This window comes from Ptychodera flava, chromosome 2 (assembly GCF_041260155.1).
Source record: "Ptychodera flava strain L36383 chromosome 2, AS_Pfla_20210202, whole genome shotgun sequence".
Taxonomy (NCBI): Eukaryota; Metazoa; Hemichordata; class Enteropneusta; family Ptychoderidae; genus Ptychodera; species Ptychodera flava.
In genome coordinates, this window is record NC_091929.1 from 18,869,260 (window position 1) to 18,891,979 (window position 22,720).

Genomic DNA, 22,720 nt, shown 5'->3' on the forward strand with positions numbered 1-22,720 from the left:
TCCAAATTTCAACAACATTTCCTCTTATCAGACTGACATTATCTTTAGATACCTCCATAGCAAGGTTTAAATGACTAGGACTTGTGGTTTAGGGCCTGTAATTAGCAACTGATAAACAGTGTAACTTGTCAATTTATGCATGAACAAATGGCTCTGACTTTTTGCCTGATGAATGGAACAATACCTATCTCAAAAATCAAGTCTCACTTAACCGATAATGTTGATAAAACAAAATAAATCACTGCATGAGTAAAGCAAATACTGTACTACAATCACTCCAACTATCCTGTACTTTGAATGTACAGTCATGGTCTCTTATCTACACTTATTGACATAACTATAGATCTATATGCACACTACAATCACTCCACTATCCCATATTTTGAATGTGCAGTTATGGTCTCTCATCTACACTTATTGAAATAACTATCTACATGCACACTACAATCTATTCAAATATCTAATATTTTGAATGTGCAGTCATGGTCTCTCATCTACACTTATTGACATAACTATCTACATGCACACGACAATCACTTCACTATCCCATATTTTGAATGTACAGTCATGGTCTCTCATCTACACTTATTGAAAAGTATCTACATGCACACTACAATCAATCTAACTATCCAGTATTTTGAATGTACAGTCATGGTCTCTTATCTACACTTATTGACATAACTATAGATCTATATGCACACTACAATCACTCCACTATCCCATATTTTGAATGTGCAGTTATGGTCTCTCATCTACACTTATTGAAATAACTATCCACATACACACTACAATCTATCCAACTATCTGATATTTTGGATATACAGTCATGGTCCCTCATCTGAACTTATTGACATAACTATCTACATGCACACGACAATCACTTCACTATCCCATATTTGAATGTACAGTCATGGTCTCTCATCTACACTTATTGAAAAGTATCTACATGCACACTACAATCAATCTAACTATCCAATATTTTGAATGTACAGTCATGGTCTCTCATCTACACTTATTGACATAACTATCTACATGCACACTACAATCACTCCACCATCCCATATTTTGAATGTGCAGTCATGGTCTCTCAACTACACTTATGAGACATAACTATCTACATACACACTATAATCTATCCAACTATAGCTATCTTATATTTTGAATGTACAGTCATGGTCCCTCATCTACACTTATTGACATAACTGTCTACATGCACGCAACAATCACTCCACCATCCCATATTTTGAATAAACAGTCATGGTCTCTCATCTACACTTATTGACATTTACTATCCACATACACACGACAATCACTCCACTATCCCATATTTTGAATTTACAGTCATGGTCTCTCATCTACACTTATTGACATAACTATCTACATACACACTACAATCTATCCAACTATCTAATATTTTGAATGTACAGTCATGGTCCCTTATCTAAACTTATTAACATAACTGTCTACATCACACAACAATCAAACAATCCCATATTTTGAATGTACAGTCATTGTCTCTCATCTACACTTATTAAATAACTATCTACATGCACACTACAATCATTCCACTATCAGATATTTTGCATGTGCTGATATGCACTCATCTACACTTATTGAAATAACTATCCACATACACACTACAATCTCTCCACTATCCCATATTTTGAATGTACAGTCATGGTCTCTCATCTACAATTATTGACAAAACTATATACATACACACTACCGGTACATCACTCCAACGATCCCATATTTTGTATGTACAGTCATGGTCTCTCATCTACACTTATTGACACAACTATCTAAATCTACACAACAATCACTCCACTATCCCATATTTTGAATGTAGAGTAATAGTCTCTCAACTACACTTATTGACATAACTATCTACATGCACACAACAATCACTCCACTATCCAATATTTTAAATGTGCAGTCATGGTCTCTCATCTACACTTATTGACATAACTATCTACATGCACACAACAATCACTCCACTATCAAATATTTTGAATGTGCAGTCATGGTCTCTCCATCTACACTTATTGACATAATTATCCACCTACACACGACAATCACTCCAACTATCCCATAGTTTGAATGTGCAGTCATGGTCCCTCATCTACACTTTTTGACATAACTATCCACATACTGGCTACAATGTATCCAACTATCTAATATTTTGAATGTACAGTCACGGTCTCTCTTCTAGTAGATCTACACTTATTGACATGACTATCCACAGCACGTTGCAATCTATCAAACTATCTGATATTTTGAATGTACAGTCATGGTCCCTTATCTAAACTTATTGAAGTAACTGTCTACATGCACACAACAATCACTCCACTATCCATATTTTGAATGTACAGTCATGGTCTCTCATCTACACTTATTGAAAAGTATCTACATGCACACTACAATCAATCTAACTATCCAATATTTGAATGTACAGTCATGGTCTCTCATCTACACTTATTGACATAACTATCTACATGCACACTACAATCACTCCACCATCCCATATTTTTAATGTGCAGTCATGGTCTCTCAACTACACTTATGAGACATAACTATCTACATACACACTATAATCTATCCAACTATAGCTATCTTATATTTGAATGTACAGTCATGGTCCCTCATCTACACTTATTGACATAACTGTCTACATGCACACAACAATCACTCCACTATCCCATATTTTGAATGAACAGTAATGGTCTCTCAACTACACTTATTGACATAACTATCTACATGCACACAACAATCACTCCACTATCCAATATTTTAAATGTGCAGTCATGGTCTCTCATCTACACTTATTGACATAACTATCTACATGCACACAACAATCACTCCATAATCCAATATTTTGAATGTGCAGACATGGTCTCTCCATCTATACTTATAGACATAATTATCCACCTACACACGACAATCACTCCAACTATCCTATAGTTTGAATGTGCAGTCATGGTCCCTCGTCTACACTTATTGACATAACTATCCATATACTGGCTACAATCTATCCAACAATCTTATATTTTAAATGTACAGTCACGGTCTCTCGTCTAGTAGATCTACACTTATTGACATGACTATCCACATGCACGTTACAATCTATCCAACTATCTAATATTTTGAATGTACAGTCATGGTCCCTTATCTAAACTTATTGAAATAACTGTCTACATGCACACAACAATCACTCCACTATCCCATATTTTGAAAGTACAGTCATGGTCTCTCATCTACACTTATTGACCTAACTATCTACATGCACACATCAATCACTCCACTATCCCATATTTTGAATGTACAGTCATTGTCTCTCATCTACACTTATTGACATAATTATCCACATACACACTACCGGTACATCACTCCAACGATCCCATATTTTGAATGTACAGGCATGCATGGTCTCTCATCTACACTTATTGACACAACTATCTTCATGCACTAAACAATCACTCCTTTATCCATATTTTGAATGTACAGTATCTACACTTATTGACATAACTATCTACATGCACACAACAATCACTCAACTATCCAATATTTTGAATGTGCAGTCATGGTCTCTCATCTACACTTATTAAATAACTATCTACATGCACACGACAATCACTCCACTATCCCATATTTTGAATTTACAGTCATGGTTTCTCATCTACACTTATTGACATAACTATCTACATACACACTACAATCTATCCAACTATCTAATATTTTGAATGTACAGTCATGGTCCCTTATCTAAACTTATTGACATAACTGTCTACATCACACAACAATCAGACTATCCCATATTTTGAATGTACAGTCATTGTCTCTCATCTTCACTTATTAAATAACTATCTACATGCACACTACAATCATTCCACTATCAGATATTTTGCATGTGCTGATATGCACTCATCTACACTTATTGAAATAACTATCCACATACACACTACAATCTCTCCACTATCCCATATTTTGAATGTACAGTCATGGTCTCTCATCTACACTTATTGACACAACTATCTACATCTACACAACAATCACTCCACTATCCCATATTTTGAATGTACAGTAATAGTCTCTCAACTACACTTATTGACATAACTATCTACATGCACACAACAATCACTCCACTATCCAATATTTTAAATGTGCAGTCATGGTCTCTCATCTACACTTATTGACATAACTATCTACATGCACACAACAATCACTCCAATATCAAATATTTTGAATTTGCAGTCATGGTCTCTCCATCTACACTTATTGACATAATTATCCACCTACACACGACAATCACTCCAACTATCCCATAGTTTGAATGTGCAGTCATGGTCCCTCATCTACACTTATTGACATAACTATCTACATGCACACAACAATCACTCCAATATCAAATATTTTGAATTTGCAGTCATGGTCTCTCCATCTACACTTATTGACATAATTATCCACCTACACACGACAATCACTCCAACTACCTAATATTTTGAATGTACAGTCATGGTCTCTCATCTAGTAGATCTACACTTATTGACATGACTATCCACAGCACGTTACAATCTATCAAACTATCTGATATTTTGAATGTACAGTCATGGTCCCTTATCTAAACTTATTGAAGTAACTGTCTACATGCACACAACAATCACTCCACTATCCCATATTTTGAATGTACAGTCATGGTCTCTTATCTAAACTTATTGAAATAACTGTCTACATCACACAACAATCAGACTATCCCATATTTTGAATGTACAGTCATTGTCTCTCATCTTCACTTATTAAATAACTATCTACATGCACACTACAATCATTCCACTATCAGATATTTTGCATGTGCTGATATGCACTCATCTACACTTATTGAAATAACTATCCACATACACACTACAATCTCTCCACTATCCCATATTTTGAATGCACAGTCATGGTCTCTCATCTACAATTATTGACAAGACTATATACATACACACTTCCGGTACATCACTCCAACGATCCCATATTTTGTATGTACAGTCATGGTCTCTCATCTACACTTATTGACACAACTTTCTACATCTACACAACAATCACTCCACTATCCCATATTTTGTATGTACAGTCATGGTCTCTCATCTACACTTATTGACACAACTTTCTACATCTACACAACAATCACTCCACTATCCCATATTTTGTATGTACAGTCATGGTCTCTCATCTACACTTATTGACATAACTATCTACACGCACACAACAATCACTCCACTATCCAATTTTTGAATGTCCAGTAATGGTCTCTCAACTACACTTATTGACATAACTATCTACATGTACACAACAATCACTCCATTATCCCATATTTTGAATTTACAGTCATGGTCTCTCATCTACACTTATTGACATAACTATCCATATACACGCTACAATCTATCCAACTATCTAATATTTGGAACATACAGTCATGGTCTCTCATCTACACTTATTGACATGACTATCCACATGCACGTAACAATCTATCCAACTATCTAATATTTTGAATGTACAGTCATGGTCCCTTATCTAAACTTATTGACATAACTGTCTACATGTACACAACAATCACTCCGCTATTCCATATTTTGAAGTTGGAGTCATGGTCTCTCATCTACACTTATTGACATAACTATCTACATGCACACTACAATCAATCTAACTATCCAATATTTTGAATGTACAGTCATGGTCTCTCATCTACACTTATTAAATAACTATCTATATGCACACGACAATCACTCCACTATCAGATATTTTGCATGTGCTGATATGGTCTCTCATCTACACTTATTGAAAGAACTATCCACACACACACTACAATCTCTCCACTATCCCATATTTTGAATGTACAGTCATGGTCTTTCATCTACACTTATTGACACAACTATCTACATGCACACAACAATCACTCCACTATCCCATATTTTGAATGTACAGTAATTGACTCTCATCTACACTTATTGAAATAACTATCTACATGCACACTACAATCTCTCCACTATCCCATATTTTGAATTTACAGTAATGGTCCCTCAACTACACTTATTGACAAAACTACAATCTCTCAAACTATCCAATAATTTGAATGTACAGTAATGGTCTCTCAACTACATTTATTGACATAACTATCTACATGCACACAACAATCACTCCACTATCCCATTTTCGAATGTACAGTAATGGTCTCTCATCTACACTTATTGACATAACTATCAACATGCACACAACAATCACTCCACTATACCATATTTTGAATGTACAGTAATGGTCTCTCAACTTCACTTATTGACATAACTATCTACATGCACACAACAATCACTCCACTATCCCATATTTTGAATGTACAGTCATGGTCTCTCATCTACACTTATTGACATAACTATCTACATGCACACAACAATCACTCCACTATCCCATATTTTGAATGTACAGTCATGGTCTCTCATCTACACTTATTGACATAACTATCCACATGCACACGACAATCACTCCACTATCCCATATTTTGAATATGCAGTCATGGTCTCTCATATGCACTTATTGACACAACTATCTAAATGAACACTACAATCTCTCCAGTTGTCCTGTATTTTGAATGTGCAGTCATGGTTATAGGATATAAACTCAAGCCTACACAAATCTGACCATCTGTAAAATGTTTATTGTGTGAGTAAAATGTGTGTATCCACATAGAACATCACACCAGGCCTACACAAATGTAATTTTCTAGATACATGTTTACTGTGTGAATCCTACACAGCATCAATTATACATGTTTATTGTGCAAGTAAAGATAAGTGTCAACATAGGGCATCACACCTGGCCTACACAGCATTATATTAAGTATTTATACATGTTTATTATGTGAGTAAAGATGTGTTTCAACATAGGACATCACACCAGGCCTATCGGTACACAACATTAATTATCTGTACACGTTTACTGTGTAATCAAGATGTGTGTCCACATTGGACATCACACCTGGCCTACACAATATTATTAATTATCTGTACATGTATACTGTGTAATCAAGATGTGTATCCACATAGGACATCACATCTGGCCTACGCAAATCTAATTTAATCTCTACATGTTTAATGTGAGGGTCAAGATGTGTGGCCACACAGGACATCACACCAAACCTACACACCATTAATTATCTTTCATGTTACTGTGTAATCAAGATGTGTGTCCACATTGGACATCACACTGGCCTACACAATATTATTAATTATCTGAACATGTATACTGTGTAATCAAGATGTGTATCCACATAGGACATCACACCTGGCCTACGCAAATCTAATTTAATCTCTACATGTTTAATGTGAGGGTCAAGATGTGTGGCCACACAGGACATCACACCAAACCTACACAACATTAATTATCTTTCATGTTTACTGAGTAATCAAGATGTGTGTCCACATTGGACATCACACCTGGCCTACGCAAATCTAATTTAATCTCTACATGTTTAATGTGGGGGGTCAAGATGTGTACCGGTACATGTTTACTGTGTGGGTCAAAATGTGTGTCCACATAGGACATCACACCAGGCCTACACAAATCTCTCACTCTCACTCTTTTTGAGAGTGGGGATTTAGTCGAGCGGTTCTCTCGGTGGCCTCTCCGCTAGGCGACTGATGCCGTATGTTGTGGGTTCGAACCCCATTGAAAACTAGCCGTGTAATCTCTATATGCTGTGTAAGTCAAGATGTGTGTGACCATACAGTACTGAACATCACACCGGGCCTACATACACATTCAATTAACCCTAAACCCTACATGGTGTTTTTGTACACATAACTGTTAGTTGTTTAATTATATGAGGAAACTCCGGTGAGATAGAAATATTATTTATGTGTCGCTGTAGTTGTCACTACTATTTATACACAACAATGACATAAAATTATACCTTTTAACAGACATGTGTTATTCCAAAAAATTTTGATCTAACAAAATCATGCGAGTTTTTGAAAGATATCACTTTACCTTCATTTCATTGTACTCATTAATTAACACAATCAAATTAAACATTTATACATACCTTATTCTAATTCTGAACGGAGTATTGGGATGACAAATTGTAATAACCGGATGATAACTACACTGGATTCAGACAAGGAGACATCATCCAATACAGTGTCTACACTGTCAACCTGCACAGGAAGGTTGCGAATAGCCTTCCCAAGAAAAAAGCAAAATCAGTGAGAAAGTACTGGCCTAAGTGGGTAGCTGACTTAGCGTGGTTGGAAAAACAGAAACTGAATAGACTACAACATACACAGAATTATTCAAATTCACAACACATGTAATTCTATCAGATGTGAGATTGTCCAAATGAAGTTTCTGGTGACTGTAATTATCTCAATAAACAAGATGAAATAATGGAAAATTTCAATTGGAATGTTTACATTAAGTTCTATTCTCTACAGAACCTCTCCCCATCCATATCGGGGAGATATCTCAGGTAAATATACAGCATTCATCACAACAATACTTCTCTATTAAACTTTGTACATTATTGGAGCCCTGGATGATATCATTCTATTCAGATTCTTCCAAAAAGTCTAGTGTAGTGCTTACATTTTGTCAGAGAATCTCAAGGAAACCAACTTGTTTCTGTACCCAGAAAACTGCACATTGGTGGACGGTCAGACACAGTGCTACTTGTTTGGCAAAAGAAAACTCCTTTAAGCCATGAAAACAGATTTACTGCCACAGTAGCTGTAACTTTTGGTGATTTTCAGCATTTTTGTTCTGTATACCGGTATTACTGAACTAGTTTATGTTAAACGTATAAATCATGTAGAAATGTCCACTATATAGCTTATCAGCACAGCTCATATGTGTATAATGAACATTGTTATTGATAAATAAATTTTAGTCCGGACTAAAATTAAAATGTAAACAGTAACAATGCATTCTATACACATACACTTTGAATTCACAAGCTGAACACTGTGTATTTGTATATCTTTTGTTTGCATTGAGCGTCCGCTTAATACACATTACGGTTAATAGGACCTGTCTTTAGTTTTTTTCTTTTGCATTTGGTCATTGAACTGTCACAAGGTCTTCAGTGTTTTTACCTGCAAGATAATGGTTTAGACCTGTGACATGCTCAATGGAGCCATTTTTCCCATGATTCAATTTTACAGGACGTTTAAGAAGCCCAGCAAAAGCATTCGTTTTTTATGATTTTACGGAAACCCTATGATTTAAAGTTGGTGGAAATGACTGTATTGGGTAACAGCCTCCCCTAGAGGACATTTAAAAAATACTGCCAATAAGACGGTGTCACTCCCATATGATCAGAGTTGTTGTATAATAACTGTGGCGTTGGGTCACATAGCCCATGGTGAACTGCATTAAAAATCAGTCAATAGGATTCAGAGATGTTTGCTCAAAAATGGGAGAAAATGACCCAAAAATACAATCACACAAATTTACTTCAATTTGAAACAAAGCATATCTAAAACAAGGAGTTTTGAGTATTTACATTTCTTGATGGATTTCACAGAAATATTCTTCCAAAAATAAACTTCCAGTTTGAAGGAGCCACGCTGGCCCAGGAGGCACCCTCTTTGTCCAATGTAAACGTCCCCCTATTTTCTGGCTCATGAATATTAATTAGGCCACAATGGCGCGCTCACTTTTCGTGCAGCGGAAGCAAAAACGACTCCGATTGTGTGAGTGTTATAATTATTGAAGCCAGGTATGTATATTTACATTGATACTTCAAAGAGTTTGTTAACTACATGTACTTTCCCTTGACAAATCTGGCAATATTCGATTCGGCAGGTTGCCAAATGTCACTATTTCTCACTGCTATTGCCGGTTACCAGGCAAGCGCTAACTTCATAGCACAACAACCACCTTCCCAAGAAAATCGTATCAAATTGATAGTTTTATGCCATGATTCAAAATTTTAAAATCATACGATTGTTGTTTGATAATTTCTGAGCCTTACAACTATAATTTCAATCACTATTGATAACTTTTGTTGAAATCAAGTCAGGCTGAAACTGCCGTATTCGCCGTGCAGTCAATGAATATTGCTACTCCATTGACGGCTATGGCAGATTACACATCGATTTCACCAACTGTAGAAAAGATGGTTGTTTTTATAACGCGAGTGTCCAAATTCAAAATTCTGAAACCAACAGTTGTTTTTAAATTCCCAAATGAACTGAAGGACACTAAAATTTCGCCATTATATAGAGAAATAAAAAAACTGAACCTGAAAGAATTTTCATATCTTGATTACTGCGCTCGCGTCGAAATGGCCACGCGTATATGCGCTTACGGACCTGCATGCATACGCGTGTCGCCGTGTGTCCCTTGGGAAATATACTATGTTAATGGCAGCGATTATGGATAATGACATACCGGTATGTGCAGGGACTCTTTTTCCCGGCAAACACCTCGCATTTGATCGATGAACTGTGTGAAATATGCAGTTATTTTGAGTTTGAGTTCAGCCTGTCAGTGCGGGGTAGTATCCCTCTTTGACCAACGGCAATATGAAAAACTTCAGCTCCATTAGTTATTACAGGTTGACGGTCACCTATATAAAGGTTTAAATATAACTGACGATTCTATTATATAGTAGCAACCTTGGTTATTTACAACTTAGAGATGAAAGTTTAATACTTCATATCGCTTCATGAAACATAAAGCATGTTATTTTTTCCTTGTATGTATGTATGTATGTATGTATACATGTATGTATGTATGTATGTATGTATGTATGTATGTATGTATGTATGTATGTATGTATGTTAGCTGTGCATGGCAGGGTTGTGTGTTACCAGCATTATACGACCTCCGACCACAGGCTATGGTGGGAGGCCACATAACGCGGTAACACACAGCCCTGCCATGCAGAGCTACTATGTATGTAGCAGGGGTATGTATGTATGTATGTATGTATGTATGTATGTATGTATGTATGTTAGCTGTGCATGGCAGGGCTGTGTGTTACAGGCGTTATACAGCCTCCCACCACAGGCTGTGGTGGGAGGCCACATAACGCGGTAACACACAGCCCTACCATGCACAACTAAATGTATGTATGTATGTATGTATGTATGTATGTATGTATGTATGTATGTATGTATGTTAGCTGTGAATGGCAGGACTGTGTGTTACCAGCGTTATACGGCCTCCCACCACAGGCTGTGGTGGGATGCGATGTATGTATGTATGTATGTATGTATGTATGTATGTAGTATGTTAGCTGTGCATGGCAGGGCTGTGTACGTGTTACCGGCATTATACGGCCTCCCACCACAGGCTGTGGTTGGAGGCCACATAACGCCGGTAACACACAGCCCTGCCATGCAGAGCTAGTATGTATTAATGTATGTATGTATGTATGTATGTATGTATGTATGTATGTATGTATGTATGTATGTATGTATGTATGTGTGTGTGTGTATGTATGTATGTATGTATGTTTGTATGTATGTATGTATGTATGTATGTATGTTAGCTGTGCATGGCAGGGCTGTACCGGTGTTATGTACGGCCTCTCACCACAGGCTGTGGTGGGAGGCCACATAATGCCGGTAACACACAGCCCTGCTATGCAGAGCTAGTATGTATGTATGTATGTATGTATGTATGTATGTATGTTAGCTGTGCATGGCAGGGCTGTGTGTTACCGTCGTTATACCGTCTCCCACCCCAGGCTGTGGTGGGAGGCCACATAACGCTGGTAATACACAGCCCTGCCATGCAGAGCTAGTATGTATGTATGTATGTATGTATGTATGTATGTATGTATGTCTGTCTGTATGCTGTGCATGGCAGGGCTGTGTGTTACCGTCATTATGTCTCCTCCCACCACAGCCTCTGGTGGGAGGCCGTATAATGCGGTAACACACAGCCCTGCCATGCAGACATTAGGGGACGTTTCCATCAAAAAACAATGCATATTCAATGCACATTCACCCTTGCAATAGGGGTTTGAAGGGCTATGGAGCTCCTAATTAAAGTTATTTGCCATCTCCTAAGCTGTTTGCCATATGTGATTAGAGATAGCAATTAAGGATGATAAATACCTTATAGACACTTTCAGATTTTTATTTTTTCTCAGTTGAACATGTCCCAAACCCCAATAAAGTATACATTTTCTGAAAGCCCTGATATAGAGCTATCCGACCAAGCACAGTGCACGGTCATTATTTGCATAAGAGTCACGTGACAAGCGTTTTGCTGAACCTTCCAAAAACCGGTTTTCCCGGCCTTATGCGAACACGCTGCAAGATTTCCGGTTGGAATTTCTTCATTGACAAGCCTTGACAATATCCTTCAAAACCGTGTCTGCGATTTTTTTCGGAGCTCCATTCAAATTATATGGCGTGATAATTAAAATTCCTTGAAAAGCACCTTCGTCCAACACCTTTAAGAGCGCATTAAAAAATAACAAAGGCATATAAAGGAAATCCCAGACACGGATTGTGAGTTCATTATGTTTCCAATGGACGGTGTGAATTTCAAGCAGCTAGTGTTTGTGAGCGCGAATTGACGAGGTGCCAAAGAAGGGTACTTCATTCACACATTGAATTCCAGAAAAACGCAAAAACATGTTTTGATACTTCTACGCTACGGCATTTGATAAATAGACGTGCACGAGCCTCAAAACGGGCATACTTTGTTACCAAGTGATGGTGTCGGCCGGGAATGACAGTTGTTCAGAGAAAAAGTCCCAGGAAAATAAAATAAATCGTGGAAAACTACCAATTTTTGGAGCCTTGCGTGTCGACACATCGCCACAGCGAATGGCTTCAGTGGGAAAAACAATGACGTCAGCAGTCATTACTGATAGCGGGCGTGTCCTAAATTCATATGCAGATAAGCTTGTTTGCGTTCCCCAGATCACACTCCCCTCACACGCTATATAGACATTGCAGAACCGTAGACTTGATAGCGTAGTATCGCACTAATTGCAAAGTTAATTCTAGGACGCGCCATTGCGCAATAAAATCTCGAATGGCCCTCATTTCTACGTTTGACGCGCCACTAAGGGGGGAACATTATATGAATGGGTCGATCACGCAGAGTTCACGTAGTTCATACATTCGCGAAGCTCCCCGAAGGTCATTACCTCAGTCATAGTGTGACATGTAAAACGATTCAGTTACCTATCAACCTTTGCAATTAAATACCCACTACAGCATATATGGTGGTACATAGGAAGCTGGGTAGAAAGGACGGATGTAGGGGACACTGTGTTTTGGAGCCATACGCATGTGGCATGGCCGATGAATATAGAACAACGGCACTGGCCGCTGCGTAAAGGTGGAAAGCTAGTCGACACTTGGATTTTTAACGCCAGTACTAATACCGGTAGTTGATGAACCCAGGATGATCGGGCAGTCCCTTAAATTGAAGCGTTTGCAACGTCTACCGTCCATACAAACGAAATGTTGAACACTGCAAGGAAAACATCCATGATCGTTTTGTAGAGCAACACATTTTAGTAGCCAGGTCTTTGCATAGAATAACACCGCTGTGTAAAATCCTTTGGCCAGAACCAATGATCGTAAATTTGCTAATACATACGAGTTATGTTTAAAAGTTGATGTATCGATCACTTTATTTAGGTCGTACGGGTTACAGTCTCGTGCTATATCAGTGTATGAGTAGCCTAATTGTCGATGCGTGCAAATCGAGGGCCACTCTCGGAGAAATCCTACGGGTGCGCTAAGCTTTGATCATGATCATTTCCACAGTCAAAATCACAGTCCTTAGCAATCTGTACAGTTGTTCAAGTCCGACATATCAATAATTCATCACATAAGTTACGTAAACAATTGAATCAAACCAAACGGTTTGCTGTTGCCATTATTTGGCCTGTTGCGTACGTACAAGGGACAACTTTGCAGTAGGCTTGGTTGGTTACGGGGCGCCCGATCTCCAGTATTCTCCTTTTCGATCTTCAGTATTCTCCTTTTCTTGACTTGATAGACTATTGCATTTTCTGCAGAAAATTCAAGGTTTTTACATGTGTGATGATGATGGCCCCCGATTTTCTAAAATGGCCCCCTTGGGACAGGAGTTGGGGCTAACAGTGGCCCGTTGTTTTTAAATCCTAGAATGAACACTGTGTAATTGTTTATCTAACATTGCGAAAAAGACGTCAACCACCGTAAAGCGGCGTGTGCAGGCTCCGACCAACCCCAAGCAAAGAGTGATAAAACGTCGCACTGCTGAGAAATCGTAGTTGACACGATGTCTTGACCACACTAAGAAAAATGACTTGCTCTCTGGTGTAGACTATGTTTGGAACTGTACGAATACTTGTTTATTGGACTACGCTTCGACAAACATTTGATTACGGTTTATTGTTTACAGACGGAAGTAATCCTGGTGTTTGGAGAAGTCACAGCACGTCATTATGTAAATTAGCTAGTACAACGCAACGTTGTGTCACTCAAGATGGATTATGGAAATAGCAATGCAAATGTGTCCACAATGTTTACAAAAAGCTCCCCGATTTAACCGGGATAGCCACGTGCATTTGTTTTGATTTTTAAAAATCGTGAATTACACGGAAACCATTCCTTATCTTGAACTGGCGACACATCTCAATTCTGGGTCTTACTTCAAGGTGTATTCTCAGAGATTTTTAAAAATTTGACAGAAAAATGAACGATTTGGTATTTATCATCCTTAAGTGGGTGTACAGGGAAGACATCTTTGCGTTACACACTTCACTCATACAGATAATCGTTCGCCTTGAACTTCTTTGAACATTGTACCCTAATTTTCACAGAATAGGACCTATAAATATACTACACGCCATATGTTAGTTCAAATTAATAAAAGTAGGAACAAATTCCGATGTCCTGAAATGATAATACTGTTGTCAAGGTTTACACGAGACTGAGTTTGTGCCGCTTCGCTGTACAATACCTTGCAATGGCATAAAGTAGTACCGGCCAAGCTATTGGTATCTGAAGTTGTTGACTAAGCGTTATGTAATGTCTGATTATATCTGTTATCATATACCCATGCCCATATTGCTACATCCGAGTGACGTTCAACGTAAAATATCGGCGTGATACTTCACGGTAAACGTCGAGATATGCACGATGAACGTCATCAGTTTTAGAGTTTTCCCGAACTACATTAGCAGTTTGTTGGTAAACAACGTAAACAACAAAATGGCCACCGCTCCCCGCCTGGGAAGCGATGTCCCCGACGTAAAAACTTGAAGGGCTTCGAGGAACGCGGGTATTTCTGGCTGCAAAATACGGAAATATCAGGTTGAGTCTTGAAATGTTTTCCATGGTATTTTTTTGGTCAAGTTCTAGCAAACATTCTGCCGTTCGCACGGCGCCGGCACTGCTGTGCACGGTCTACGCCGAACAGGTAGTGAGCGCGTGGCGTGACAGCGATGTCGCGCGTGCGACGACTGTTGACATGGCAACTCTAAAGGTAAACTAACAAAATGGCGTCCCCTCTCCGCGCGAGCTCCGTGCCGTACGACGATCGAAATCACGATAGATTTAAAGCTGAGCAGTTTTTGATCGGTTACAGTTGTAATAGCATATTGCACCTTAAAATGTTCCTTCTGTATGACGATTTTTGTATCCCAGTGTCTTTCTTCTTGGGTTTCATTGAGATATGGACGACTTGCAGCGATGTCGCGCGTGATGTTGACATCTTCGTCGTATACTTTATGAATGAAGCCTGTTCACATAAACATTCTGATATTTATGCGCAAGGCGTATAAAGTAAAGCCTCAAAATTAAAGGTTTTTCGTTCTATTAGTTAAAATTCCCTAAAATTATGGGCTTGGGTATATGATAAATCGGTTATTACCCAATATCGCCTGTTCCTGTGTCGTATCAGCATGAGTGTCATTTGTGCTGGGTCAGACACAAGACGAAGTCGAGTGTCTGACACAGCACAAATGACACGAATGCTGATACGACACAAGGAACAGGCGATATTGGGTAATAACCTCTAAATATAACTACTGTAGATTGCATATTATCAGTGCAGAAAGAGCTCAAAAAAGTGCACTGTTTTTTAGATGCAAGCATCCCGTCATGAGCTAGTATATATGTACCGGGGGTATGTATGTATGTATGTATGTATGTATGTATGTATGTATGTTAGCTGTGCATGGCAGGGCTGTATTACCGGTGTTATACGGCCTCCCACCACAGGCTGTGGTCACGGGGAGGCCACATAACGCCGGTAACACACAGCCCTGCCATGCAGAGCTAGTATGTATGTATGTATGCATGTATGTATGTATGTATGTTTGCTGTGCATGGCAGGGCTGTGTGTTACCGTCATTATACGGCCTCCCACCACAGGCTGTGGTGGGAGGCCACATAACGCCGGTAACACACAGCCCTGCCATGCAGAGCTAGTATGTATGTATGTATGTATGTATGTATGTATGTATGCTTGCTGTGCATGGCAGGGCTGTGTGTTACCGGCATTGCATGGCCTCCCACCACAGGCTGACAGGCCACATAACACCGGTAACACACAGCCCACACACAGTATGTATGTATGTATGTATGTATGTATGTATGTATGTATGTATGTATGCATGCATGTATGTATGAACCGGTATGTATGTATGTATGTATGTATGTAAGCTGTGCATGGCAGGGCTGTGTGTTAATACTTAGTCAGAAAACAGACAGGTTCAGGCAGGAGGTAAGATAATTCTCTTTCTCTCTCTCTCTCTCTCTCTCTCTCTCTCTCTCTCATGCACACACTGTATATATATATATATATATATATATATATATATATATATATATATATATATATATATATATATATATATATATATATATATATATATATATATATATATATATATATATATATATATATATATATATATATATATATATATATATATATATATATATCACAAATAAATTCAAGTATAAAGTAATAATATCTGTTGTTTAAGTTTAATGCAGATATCATTACTTTGCACTTGAATTCATTTGTATTTTTATTTGTAACGTTCTGCTTTTTGCATGAAGCACTGTACTTTCCAATGAGGACTGAAGCACTGCACTTTCCAAAGAAGACATCTGTACACATATAAAAATATATATATATATATATATATATATATATAATAGATATTGTGTTTTTGTGTGTGACGTTTGACTGTTGTCTTACATATTACAGGTCTTAATACATAATTCAGAGAAGACTAGAACTTGCATTATTGCTTTCTTCAAATTTCGACACAGATTACGTAGCAATGATTGCATAATTATTTCTTTAAATTTATCTGAAGTGGAGAGGTATTTTTCGATCTGACTAGGCGTGGTTGAATTAATAAGAGTTTGCCACAGCCCATCAAGTGCTGGCTGTGGGGGGTTTGTGATACTAACATTGCTATGCTGACAGTTAGACTCTGCTGATGCTTGATGGATAGCAGAAGCAGCAAGAATTGTCTGTGTTCGGCGGACATGTTGAGGACCTCGAGATACAGTTAGACACTCACTGTTGTTGGAAAGTACAGTGCTTCATGCAAAAAGCAGAACGTTACAAAGGAAGTTCAATATGGGGTTGGGTCTTAATACAATGGAGGGAAGAGAAGCCAAGCATTTGCGCTTACTTGAATACAGTTGTAATTCAACACCCCAGAACAGATGGTCTCTCATATTCAGGCATGAATACGTACTACTGTATTGGCTACACACACAAGACCCCTGTTCTGATAATTATAGGGGGGGGGGTCATATGGGATTGAAAGCCATAGAGAATGCCAAATATATTCCAGACAGATATTATGATGACCCGAGTTACTGTTTTTGTGGCAATGAGAAGCAGTGTTCCTCTGAATCTTGTGAAATTTGCAGCTGCAAATTTATGGGGGAAATTAAACGGTCTGCAGTGAGTGGGAAAATAAGTAAAATTCTGAAAAATACATTGAAGTGATGAGCTTTGGATGCAAAATTGTGCATGCCTTCACAGTGTAAATTTGAATGGATATAATAGGTACATACAAAGATGTTGATAAGTTTTGCCTATATAAGTTAGAAGCTAATTGTTAAACATTTTGTAGGATTATTAGAAAATCATAAACAGCTGAGAATGAAATTTTAAACAGTTAAGTGTAAAATTGAATTCAGTTTTTGTCTGAGAATGATCTTTGTGCTTTGATAAATATATCAAAGAATTTCAATTTTTAGAATTAAGTGAGATCATAATTTAGTTTCATAATCACTGCTGAGCCTATATCCAAAGGTTTTTGAAGTAATGTAATTTAATATTTTGGCTGCATTTTAATGGAATTGTAAAGTCTGAATTTGTAAAATTTAGTTTAAAAAAATTTCTTCATGGGACTGCAAAAGTTCACTTCATTTGCTGAGTTGAACATTGCAGCAGAGCTTTCAAAGAGGTGATACTTGAATACATGTTTGACCAATGGTTAAGAAATAAATGCATGTAGTGTTTTTTATTGACAAGTTATCTTGTTAATATTTAGGATGCCTTTCATTCTGAAACCACCATTGTATGTAAGGAATATGGACTGTAATTTACTGTATGCCACAGTTAACTTTCAAGCAAAGTAATAAAGATCACAAACTTTGATGAAATATCAAATTGTTTTTTTTTTTATTTCTGTATGATTGAACATGTGCAGAAACATCTGCTGATTTCATGCTTTGAAAAAAGGCCAAAAAAATGTGAACTCTTCACTGCTATGAAATGATTTCAAAACTTGAACAAGAACGTCAAACCTCAGCAGTTCAAATTTCTCCAGGACAATTCACCATTCAAACATGTTGAGGAACCCCATGTTTGTTCCAACAGCCATAGTGGAAGTTGATCGTCGCTGTTTCTGATGTCTTCCTATACCGCACGATCATGGGCTTGTCATCGGTACAGATAACTTCCATACGCTGAGCCTTCACTGACCTCAGTAACAGCTGCTGATTTTCGTAGCTGGCTTCACGGCCAAGGATAGTTGACTTTGTTCAACCAGGTAAATTTCAGAGTTACTGTACACGGTGTTTCAGACTCTTCAATGCGCATTGAATTGCGGGTTGAATACAGCCGAATGAGCTCAAACACTTCTGCTGGAATATTTCTGCTGAAGGTTCCCTTCCATGGATTCCGCATTGAGCAAGAGGGTTTCAATTTCTGGGTCACTGCTGATCGCCAATGTCTCATTTCACACTCAAATATTGGGTATACACCTCTCTGGCGGAGCTTTACCTTGTCAGCTGTGATTTTATCATGTTTCTTGATTGCAGGGTCAACATTGGCATCTAGTTCATCGAAAAGGCCATGTACCGGTAGGTCACAATGGAAATCGCCCTTGCTTAATTCTCATAAGCTCAAACTTTGCGTTGCGTAGCTTACGCTTGACAGCTGTAGCGATGACTATTATATAAACATGGGCGCCGCCATATTGATTTACAGTAACTACGGAAAATGACCTCAGTCATGACCCCAATATAGGTATACGCGCTCTGTGAAGCATTGGACAAAACAGGGCGCTGCTGGGCCGCAGTGAACATACCGTTATACTTCATCTCTTGTATAAACACAGATGGCTGTGTGCTATCTATCAGCTGAGCTTTATAAACTGTCAATTTCAATGTCAATACCCCTTTCAACAACAGACTTTTTGAAACCAATATTTTAAAGCCATCAATTGGACCTCTTGTATTATAGCAATCATGGTGATATTAAAAAAAGATTTTGCAAAAGACAATGCAGGGGTTTCACTAAGTTTTGAAACAGGGGGCCATATGAAAATTACAGGGGGCCAAGCCATACCAACCACCAAACATGTGGATGTTTGGTACGTACCCCCACCCCTCACCCACCAATACACGGTTCCAAATTAGCTTTTACAAACTGGACAAAACAGTTCATCAACCACAAACGGTAAGTTACAAGTTTTATTTCAAGCACTGCTTACAGAAATAAGTCATTATGATCATCTACAAACAGGGTTCGAAATTTATTTTTTTGTTTGGTGGTCAAGTTTGACCACCAGATTCAAATTTTGGTGGTCAATTGCAAAATTCTGGTGGTCAAAATAATTGTCATTGTCAGAGTGTAATTCTTGTGGAGGTCAGGGTCCATAGGGGTGAATAGTGGGCTGACATCTTGTTCTGGAACCATTCCACTATGCTGCTACTCGTCTTACGTTGGTCTATGTTGCATGCCAAGTAAAATCCACAAGAAAATTTTCAGTATTTTCACAACTTGAAATGAGTGCATGAGTGACTGACTGACTGTAAGTTTTGACAGAATTACAAACTGAGTAATCAAGAAATGACAATTACTGCTGATAACATGACAATTCTTGCATTTTTTGGACTTATGAAGTTTTGTCAGAGTTTTGTACAATGAGATGTTATGCAACATTTGCAGACTTAATCACAATAATCATGGCAGTAAACAGTAAAACAAAGAGAGACATTGTCTATCCAAAGGAACGCCTCACTTGGGTAGATTGGAGTGGGGTTGAAGGACTGACATTAAACCAAAGTGGAGGGACTGTGATTGAACAGACAAGATGTGTACTAGATAACTGCTATATCTATCTCTGAGGATAATATATTGTTTCTGGATACTCCTAGCAATAAACTGTGAGAGGAATGTAAGACTTACAGCTTTGCAGCACTAGTGTGACCTCCGAAAATTTGGTGGTCAACATTGACCACCCACAACAGAATCTGGTGGTTCAAATGAGATAATTGGTGGTCTTTTGACGCATGACCACCGGGTATTTTGAACCCTGTACAAAGGAATCTGCATCCAGCCAAAGAACTTTAGCAGCTATTGTTATCTCACTTGTACAATTTAGGATGCAGTTTTCCTCTATGGTTTACCACTGAAAATAGTCATTTCAAGTGATTGTTGGTAGAACAGAATGAAAATTTCTGTGAATTTTGACTTTGACCTTAGTACACTAGCCCTCAGTCGCTCCGCATTTCTACTTTATTTACATTTTTCAAAGGATCAGGGACCAACATTAGACAGCCTGGATCTATTTTAAAATCATCAACGGCAGCTGTTGTAAAAAAGTGTTCGTTTTATGAGTGTTCGTTTTTTGGAAACCACACTCAAAAATGCATCGTCTTCAACACAAAAAGCATACAAGATATGAATTCAGAGATGTATTGGAAGCCATCGATGCGGGGTTTTTTGAATGAATTATTGCGGCTTTTGATGCAGGAAAGCAGTCTTCGAACTTTAGCGATAGGTGCAGGCTATAGCAGCCATGGCCGGTTTATTCCATTTCCGGACTTCCTGCATTGCCGTGTATGACGACTGTGCTACAGCCAACCGCTAAACGTCACAGTCTGCTGAAGTTTACACCTTCATTTATTCAGTTTTGATATTTATATGCCCACGGAGGTAAGGCAAGTCAAACGTAAAGAAATAATTAAAATCCGAGAGCGAACGTCGACCACCAATGCCAAGGTGTTGTTTACATTTTACAACCCTAGGCTAGTGGATCGCTGTAGGGGCGAATGCTGATGCATTCAGAAGAAACATTTCCTGATAAATATTCATAAAACGCCGCATAAGTATCAATATGATCTGAGAAATTGCCATAAACTGTACCTTTCGTCATCAACCTGTCTGTATTTCTCCATTTCGACCCAACTGAATCACTTCACTCACATCCCATGGCCGTGGCAATGTTGCGTTATGGCACAAGCTCAATGACCTCTAACCTCCAGCCAGCTGTGTACGTTGTATCGACGTATTCCGTGCACAGGCGCTCCTTAGCTGGGTAGTCTGCTAAGTAGATCGATTTTCGGATCGATCTATTGATCCCGTAGTCGATATGCCCGCCACTGCAACCTAATTAGGTTAACCTATTTAGGTTGCAGTGGCGGGCATATCGACTACGGGATCAATAGATCGATCCGAAAATCGATCTACTTAGCAGACGACCCAGCTAAGGAGCGCCTGTGATTCCATGCGGTGTTGTCGTTACATGGTACCTACATCTTCAAGCTTAGCGAGGCATTGCGCGATCGACAAATGCGAACGAATGAACACAAAATTTTCATTGAAAACACCCCAAAAGTGTTGAAAAACAAGTAATTAGGCATTAAGGATACAGATCATTGTAAACTTTTGGCGACATGCTGTTTGTTACTAGCTATTCATTTCTGTAGGAAGCACAACAATTACACGATTTTCAGGTAATAACAGGCGGCCGTATGACCGGTGGCCGGCTTTGAACGAAACCCCTGTAAATACTGTTCAACTTTAGTTTCAAAATCTGTTGAGTTGTACAGTGTATTGCATAGAAATAAATGTGATTTAGTCCAACATGGTATCGACCACATACAAATCGGCATTTGTCTGCAAATTTAGACAAAACACTCAGACTGTACTGGCAATATGACAATGTTGAAAACTGGGCTTGGTGTCTATCGAAACCGACGACATTAACACTGCAAGCAAGCATATAAAATGCTTGCAACTCCTGCATCAAGTTGAGACATAGCCGCAGAATGAACCGAAGCAAAGTTGTCTGCATTTTGATGCAAAGTGCCAATGTCGCGCGCATTGTCCTATATTTTAATAGAAGCTAGTTCTGTCACAGAACTGTGCTCAAATGATGACCATGCAACATCGAGCAGTTCCTCGTATATAGACATACACATCGGGTATCAAACTTTGCTATAACGGACAAAAATGAGAT

General features: G+C 38.3%; 1 protein-coding gene across 2 annotated transcripts in view; it reads right to left on the bottom strand.

Annotated features, from left to right (window-relative positions):
• LOC139116298 (von Willebrand factor D and EGF domain-containing protein-like) overlaps positions 1–22,720 on the bottom strand; it is an 89,580-nt gene that overhangs the window by 44,653 nt on the left and 22,207 nt on the right. The gene's annotated exons all lie outside the window — the stretch shown is intronic.